This window comes from Myotis lucifugus, unplaced genomic scaffold (genome assembly GCF_000147115.1).
Source record: "Myotis lucifugus unplaced genomic scaffold, Myoluc2.0 scaffold_256, whole genome shotgun sequence".
NCBI classification, from domain to species: domain Eukaryota; kingdom Metazoa; phylum Chordata; class Mammalia; order Chiroptera; family Vespertilionidae; genus Myotis; species Myotis lucifugus.
The window spans coordinates 1,171,560-1,180,334 of NW_005871304.1; the positions used below are offsets into that span (position 1 = coordinate 1,171,560).

Sequence of the window (8,775 nt, forward strand, 5' to 3'; positions counted from 1 at the left end):
GGGTCTACCCTGGGGTACAGGACAGCCACCCCCTTGCCTATCTAACCGACTGGCCTGAGGCATGTGCATATTACTATAAAGCCTCATTGAAGAATCAAGAACATCATGAGTTTGATACCCATGTGTTACAGAGCAAGAGTTTTAGATGAGGCGAAATGGGCAATGGAGTGTGCCCACCAATGATCTTCAAGCCCCCTGGTCTAGAACATTAGGAGTTGGCTGAGCAACTGACACAGGAGGGGTGGGGGTATGTGTGTTCCGTGTGGCACAGTTGAGGAAGGCACGAAGGTTTTATTTCCTTCTTAAGGTAAAATCTTGCATTTTAGAGTTTTTAGTCCTTCTTTGTGATTACATCACCACAATATCAAAGGACTATAGTCAAGGATCACTGAAGCTAATATTGTGGAAGGAAGCTGCAATATGGACACTATCTGAAGGACAACAGAGAGGTCAGAGAGATTAGAAAAGACACAGCCAGAGGTAGGCAGTTGCTATAAGAACGAGTAGTACCCAGCCCTTATGCAGCCAGCATATTCCTGGAACTAATCCCAGTGGCTAAGGGTCTGCACCTCAAGGAGCGCTGCTGCTCAAGGACAGAGGCCCTGCATCAGCCACTGATTCACTGGGGCCATGTCAGTGGCTGCCTTTGTGAGAGAGACTGCCTCCTCCTTGCCTTCTCTACAGAAGAACTAAGTGGTTATGTATGAGACAAGCAGAGTGCTTCAGACTTGGGCTCCCCAGATGAAGGGCCTGGTGCTGGTACTGGTGCCAGGATCTTCACGTGTCAGGTTGGGGATTGTGCTGGTGTTGGTACTGAGTTTCCTGCCAAGCCTGTACTGTGACCTGGGATCAGTATATTATTCATCCTATGAAATAGTCATCCCCAAGGCTCTGACAGTTGAGGGAAGGCAAGACCCAGGGGAAGAGGCATCTTATGTGATATCTATGCAGGGCCAGAAACAGGTGATTCACCTGAAAGTGAAGACAGACTATTTTATCAAGAACTTTCCAGTCTTCAGCTACCACAATGGCATCCTGGGACAAGAAATGCCTTTCATCTCACATGACTGTCACTATGAAGGCTACATAGAAGGACTCCCGGGTTCTTTTGTTTCTGTCAACACCTGTTCAGGCCTCAGGGGCATCCTGATTAAGGAGGGGAAATCCTATGGCATTGAGCCCATGGACTCTTCAAAACGGTTTGAACATGTGTTGTACACCATGGCTCATCAAGCTCCAGTCTCCTGCAGTGTCACTTCCAAAGACAGCCCAGTGGAGTCCACCAGCCGACAACAAGGGAGCAGGAAGCCTGGCGGTCTACAGGAGCTGTCCTACTTGTGGTCACTCACCAAGTATGTGGAGATGTTTGTTGTGGTCAACAACCAGCGGTTCCAAATGTGGGGCAGTGACGTCAATGAGACGGTCCAGAGAGTGATGCACATCATTGCCCTGGCCAACAGCTTCACGAGGGGCATAAACACAGAGGTGGTGCTGGCTGGAATGGAGATTTGGACCGAGGGGGACCTCATACAGGTCCCAGTGGACCTGCAAGTTACACTCGGGAATTTCAACAGCTGGAGACAAGAGAAGCTCCTCCATCGTGTGAAGCATGATGTTGCCCACATGATTGTCGGACAGCATCCTGCACAGGGTATGGGACAGGCATTTCTCAATGGTGCCTGTTCAAGTGGTTTTGCAGCAGCTGTTGAATCCTTCCATCATGAAGATGTCCTGCTGTTTGCAGCGCTCATGGTCCATGAGCTTGGGCACAACTTGGGTATTCGGCACGACCACTCAGCCTGCATTTGTAAAGACAAACCCCTCTGCCTCATGCAGGACAATATCACTAAAGAAAGTGGCTTCAGCAACTGTAGCTCTGACGACTTCTACCAGTTCCTCCAGGAACACAGAGGGGCCTGCCTATTTAACAACCCTCAGCGGCACAAAGGCCGCTTGCGCAGAGATGCCAATTGTGGAAATGGTGTGGTGGATGACGGTGAGCAGTGTGACTGTGGTGCTGACTGTGCCACAAACAAGTGCTGTGACAGTACATGTATGCTGAAGGCTGATGCAAAGTGTAGTCCAGGACCTTGTTGTAAAGATACGTGCCAATTTCAAGAAAAGGGCTTCAAATGTCGTCCTGCTTCGGGAGAGTGTGACCTCCCAGAGTATTGTGATGGTACCTCTGCAAAATGTCCCGAAAATGTCTACATGCAAGATGGTACACCATGTATAGGATATTACTGTGTACAAGGTGAGTGTAAGAACCCTAATCTTCAATGCCAAGAATATTTTGGGACCTTTTCAACTTCTGCTGAAGATAATTGTTATGAATTGGTAAACAAGCTAGGGGACCGGTTTGGAAACTGTGGCCTTCCTACTTCTGCTAACAAAGAGTATGTTAAGTGTACAACAGAGAATATGCGGTGTGGGAAAATTATATGTTCAGGTATTAGACAGATGCCAATCATCAAACCCTATCATACAGTGATCCAGATTCCTTCTCCTGAAAACTACTGCTGGTCCATGAATTTCTATGTCGATGAAGATAAAGATGATGAAGGAAATGTGAAATATGGCACTACTTGTTCCAAAGGGAAAATCTGCGCAAATGCATCCTGCACTGATGATGCTGTGCTCAAGTATGACTGCGATGTAGAAGCAATGTGTGATCGGAAAGGAGTTTGCAACAATTTGAAGCACTGCCATTGTAAGTATGGCTATGCACCCCCTGACTGCAAAACCTTAGGACAAGGGGGTAGTGTGGACAGTGGTCCCCCTGGTTTGCCACCTGATGAACAGCCAACAGATGCTGGAGGTTCTGCCACTGGCCATCCTGCCAAACATGAAAAGATCATAGACAACATGATCTTATCATTCTTAATACTTTTTCTCATAATATTAGCAGTTGTCAGTATTGCCTCGTGCATCCTTTGTAAAGCTTCAAAAGAGCCCACAGAAGAGAAGCCTCCAGAAGAGAAGCCTCCAGAAGAGAAGCCTCCAGAAGAGAAGCCTCCAGAAGAGAAGCCTCCAGAAGAGGCTGCCCCAGAGGAAGGAGGGGAAGAAGAGGCAGAAGAGGAGGAGGAGGAGGAGGAGGGGGAGGGGGAGGAGGAGGAGGAGGGGTAGGAGAAAGGAGCTAAAGAATAAAACAAGTAGTGGAAGGAAGAAGCCAAATATATGAAACACTTCAAACACTGACCAGGAACCAGAGGTTCAATGACACAAAGGTCAAGTGGGAATTGATAACTCCATGGCTCTGACTAGGATTATATAATAGTATAAACAAAATTTATACTAATTTTATAACAGTATAGAAGCTGAAACTAAAATTTTCTTTAGTTTGAAAATAAACTAATATGAGAAGAGGGCTACTCTCACTTTTATTATTCATTTCAGTAATTAAGGTTTTATTTACTTAATATAGTACATATTTTACTACTTTTGCTTTTTAACATTTCATTTGAACTCTTCACATGCATCTTCTGACATCAATGTCTTTGTCTTGGGCCAATTTTTGCAATCACCAGAAACTTTTTCAGAACATGCCATCTTTCATCTGTTTGATATATGCTACTATATGTGCCTGCACTTATTACTGTCACTTGGGTTTTTATTTCTAGTAGCAACTATTATGTGAGGACAGTTGTTTATGCAATCCACTATTCTAGTTTGCCCTATTAATGTGCATTCATGAAATGCGTTTTTAAATAAATAAAACCCTATTCAGATTAGACATCTCTTCAGATTCCATTGGTATAGTTATTAGGTCTGTTTTGTTATTAGACTCAGTGAGAGAAACTATATCTGATAAAACAGAAGACCCCCTGCCCTGACCGGTTTGGCTCAGTGGAAAGAGCGTCGGCCTGCGGACTAAAGGATCCCAGGTTCGATTCCAGTCAAGGGCATGTACCTTGGATGCGGGCACATCCCCAGTAGGGGGGTGTGCAGGAGGCAGCTGATCAATGTTTCTCTCTCATCGATGTTTCTAACTTTCTATCCCTCTCCCTTCCTCTCTGTAAAAAATTAATAAAATATATTTTTAAAAAAACATACACACAAAAAAACCAGAAGACCCTCATTGCCCTAGAGTCAAGAGGCCAGTGTTGAAGTCATCCACCTTTTCAAATATGACAGATGTGTAACATGATTTATGTGTATTTAAAGTTATTACTTCCAGTATTTCCAAGCCCTTTCTATAGCCCTACTCTCTTTATACCTAAAAGATTTCTTTTCCTTTTAGAGCAGCTTTCAGAGCCCTTCCTCTTTACTAATCTTCCTGGGATGAAATTTCAGTCATGATTGATTAATATCAGCCAGAGCTAGGAAATGAAGTTTATACTAATTTTATAACAGTCTAGAAGCTAAAACTATAATTTTGTCTTTTCTATTTTTCTTTACTTATTTATTCAAATTAATAAGTTATTGACTAATATCAGAAGGAACCTCTCCAATTATAGGTAACAGAGTTTTGTTTAGAGCAGCTTTCAGAGCCCTTCCTCTTTACTAATCTTCCTGGGATGAAATTTCAGTCATGATTGATTAATATCAGCCAGAGCTAGGAAATGAAGTTTATACTAATTTTATAACAGTCTAGAAGCTAAAACTATAATTTTGTCTTTTCTATTTTTCTTTACTTATTTATTCAAATTAATAAGTTATTGACTAATATCAGAAGGAACCTCTCCAATTATAGGTAACAGAGTTTTGGAGGTTGTAGATGCTTCTATGTGATGAGAACACAAAGCAAGTATAAAATTAACATTATTCATTCTATGCCAGGAACTGTGTTAAACATTTTATAGTCATTGTCTTGCCAACTAACCTACACACGAAACCTCCATTGTGTATATGAGGAAATAGATCAAAGAGAATTCTAGTAAGTTGTAGAACCTGCATGTCTCCCAAGGCATGACTCAATCTACATTCTCCACTACCTTATGGGCCTTTTTCTTCAGTAAAAAGTGATGAGGAAGGCAATGTGTTCTTACTGACCACTATTATGAATCTTCATGTTGTGTAGTCATTATTGATAAAAATATCTTCTCTCCTATTACATGCTGACATAATGGAGTGGCAGGTTGCCATCTTATTCTGTACTGTGGGCCTAGCACATTATAGATGCTTAATAAATATTTACCAAGTGAATGATTTAACCAGAGCTAGCCTTAAAATACAGGCCCAGATTCATTCCATGGGCAGGATGCTACTTCCTAGCACAGTGGTCGGCAAACTGTGGCTCACGAGCCACATGCGGCTCTTTGGCCCCTTGAGTGTGGCTCTTCCACAAAATACCATGTGCGGGCACACAGGTACAGTGCGACTGAAACTTCGTGGCCCATGTGCAGAAGTCAGTTTTCGGCCTGGGCGAGTCTATTTTGAAGAAGTACTGTTGATATTTGGCTCTGCTGAGTAATGAGTTTGCTGACCACTGTCCTAGCACAACCAAAATCTTGCTCAGATGCAATAATGCTAAATATTTATAAACAGTCAAGTAAGTAATAAAAAGTTTGTAAAACCTCAAATTCCAGCAAATGAAGGTTGAACTCCATTAAGATAGACTATGGTAAAAAAAAATTTTTTTGACAGACTATGGTAAGGGAGGGACCAGTTTCAATGTGGTAGGATTGAGCAGATGTAAGTCAACATGTTAAATCTCCATGTTCAGTGGTCAGCACTTTCTATAAAGCTCAAGTGACAATGGTTCATTCTGCATTGTGTGTGACTGTCTCTAGGAATTAATACCATTTCACCTGATTTCTCTCCCCCATTGTATTTGGGGGATTCTGAAGAATGCTGACACATTCTAATAACCTGTTGGTAGTCACTTGTGTCCCAGTCAGCTGCTCCCCAAAAAAACTCTGATAGTGATTTATTGCTACCTTTTACCTGCCTTCCCTGGGTGGTTATTGTCCTTTTTGTGCTGCCTCAGGCCAGCAGAGACCCAGGCCCTTCCCTAGTTCCTCAAAGCATAGCCAAGTCCAGGCTCTAGATTTTTATCCAGATGTGGGAAAAGTTACAATGTGGAAAGAACACATTTGGGTTTTGCCAATATTAATATTTCTGGAGTCCAGGGATGTGACATGCTCTGCTGTGAAACTTGGGTAGGCTATGTCTCTCCTTTGAACTGATCTGACAACTTTTGTTCCTGCAGGAATGCTTTTAGGAATATCCTCATAGCAGGAATCAGACTCCATTCTCTGGGACTCAGTGAAAGGAAAAAATTTTTTTTAAAAACATTTACTGAAAATTCAGATCACATCATCATAACCACACATGGATGAAATCATGCCCACAATGAAGACATAGCATATATAGACATATGGTATTAATCCCTTATCAGATATATGATTGACAAGTAGGTTGCCTTTTCACTTTTGCTGTACAGCAACTTCTTAATTTGACATAGCTCCACTCATTTATTTTTCTTTTGCTGCCTTTGTGTTTGGTGTCATATCCAAAAAAGCATTGCCAAGGCTGATGTCAAGGAGTTTACCACCAATGTTTTCCTCTAAAAGTTTTATGGTTCGCGATCTTACATTTAAATCTTTAATTTATTTTGAGTTAATTTTTGTGTATGGTGTAAGATAGTGGTACAGTTTCATTCTTTTGCATGTGGCTGTCCAATTTTCCCAACACAATTTATTGAAGATACTGTCCCTTTCCCATTGTATTCTTAGCTCTTCTGTTGTAAATTAACTGTCTATACATGTGCGGATTTATTTTTGGGCTCTCTGTTCCATTGATCTATGAGTTTCTTTTTATGCCAACACCATATTGGTTTTTTAAATTAATTTATTTTTTGAGAGAGAAAGGAGAGGGGTAAAACATCAATTTGTTGTTCTATGTATTTATGGATTCACTGGTTGATTCATCTATGTGCTGATAGGGCAACAAATCTACAACCTTGGCATATCAGGACATGCTTTAACCAACTGAGCTACCCAGCCAGGGTCCATACTGTTTTGATTATATAGCTTTGTAATATAATTAGAAATCAGGAAGTGTGATGCTTCCAGCTTTGCTCTTTCTCAAGATTGCTTTGGCTACTTGGTGTCTTTTGTGGTTCCACACATATTTCAGGATTGTTTGTTGTTTTGTGTGAAAATATTACTAGAATTTTTTTAGAGTTTATACTGAATCTGTAGATTTCTTATGGTAATATGAACATTATGACAATATTAATTCTTCCAACCCATGAGCATAAAATATCTTTTCATTTACTATGTCTTCTTCAATTTCTTTCTATAATGTCTTACGGTTTTCAGTGTACAGTCTTTCACTTCCTTGATTAAATTTATTCCTAGTTATTTTATTCTTTTTGATGCAATTGTAAATGGGATTGTTTTCTTAATTTCTTTCTGATAGTTTGTTATTAGTGTATAGAAATGCAGCATCTTTATATTAATTTTGTATCCTGCAACTTAACTGAATTTATTAGTTTTAAGTTATTCATTATAACAGTTTTTGCTGGAATCTTCAGGATTTTTTATATATAACATCATGCCACCTGAAGTAGTGACAGTTTTACTTGTTCCTTTCCAATTTAGATGCCTTTTATCTTGCCTAATTGCTCTGGCTAGGACTTCCAAAACTATATTACATAAAAGTGGTAACAGTAGGCATCTTTGTCTTGTTCCTGATGTTAGAGGAAAAACTTTCAGTTTTTCACTAATGAGTATGAAGTTAGTTGTGAGCTCAAAACTTCATTTTTGAGTAGAATTTTGTCATTTTCAGTGGGGTGTAATCTCACTGAAGTGTTTGTTGTTGTTTTTTCTTAATCCTCACTGGAGGACATGTTTTCATTGATTTGAGAGAGAGAGAGGAAGGGAGAGACAGAGAAAGAGTGAGAGAGAGAGAAACATCAATATGAGAGAGAAACATCGATCCGTTGCCTCCCACATGTACCCTGACTGGGGATAGAACACAATCTAGGTATATGTCCTGACCAGGAATCAAACCCGCAACCTTTTGGTACATAGGATGATGTTCCACTAACCAAGCCACCCAGCCAGGACTGCAGTGTTTTCTTGAAGAAAAAAAAATCAATTATTTTCCTTCATCAATCAAAGTGCTGAACAACTTTAAAAGTAATTTTCACCCTGCTTCTAGACATAAAGCTGTCAACCTTTTTGAGCTCCTTTATTACACCCCCTCCCATTATATATGTACTAGAGACCCAGTGCATGAATTCGTGCACGGGTGGGGTTCCTCCGCCTGGCCGGCGATCAGGGCTGATCAGGGCCAATTGAGGCTGGTGGCCGGGGAGGGATCACAGGAGGGACCGCAGGCAGGCTCCAGGGAGTGTCTGGCCCCATTTCACTCAGTCCTGATCGGCCGGACCCCAGCAGCAAGCTAACCTACCAGTCAGAGCATCTGTCCTGTGATGGTCATTCACATCATAGCGACCAGTCAGTCAACCCCTCAGTTGGACACTTAGCATATTAGACTTTTATATATATAGATCATGGCTCCAAGAGATTACTTTGCAATGGGAAGATGAGTCTTCCATAACACTTCCCATAAATAGGCACCTTATGTACTATTATGGAAAAATGTTCTACTTCCAGAGTCTACTGGGGAGAAAAGGAGTTAAATACTATGAGATAGATCCTTATTTGGAAGTCACTTATTCATTCAACAATTCTAGTTCATCTACTCTTGAACCTGGGCATATCAGAATGAACAAACAGAAGTGGGCACTGGACACATGTAAGTCATTTTCTAATACAGAGGAGACTTTGGGGATACTTAGTCTTTAACTGGCATAATTTTAGG

General features: G+C 41.1%; 1 pseudogene; it reads left to right on the forward strand.

The window, feature by feature from the left end:
• Positions 1-630: 630 nt before the first annotated feature.
• On the forward strand, positions 631-4,285 carry LOC111827962 (annotated as a pseudogene).
• The last annotated feature ends 4,490 nt before the right edge of the window (positions 4,286-8,775 follow it).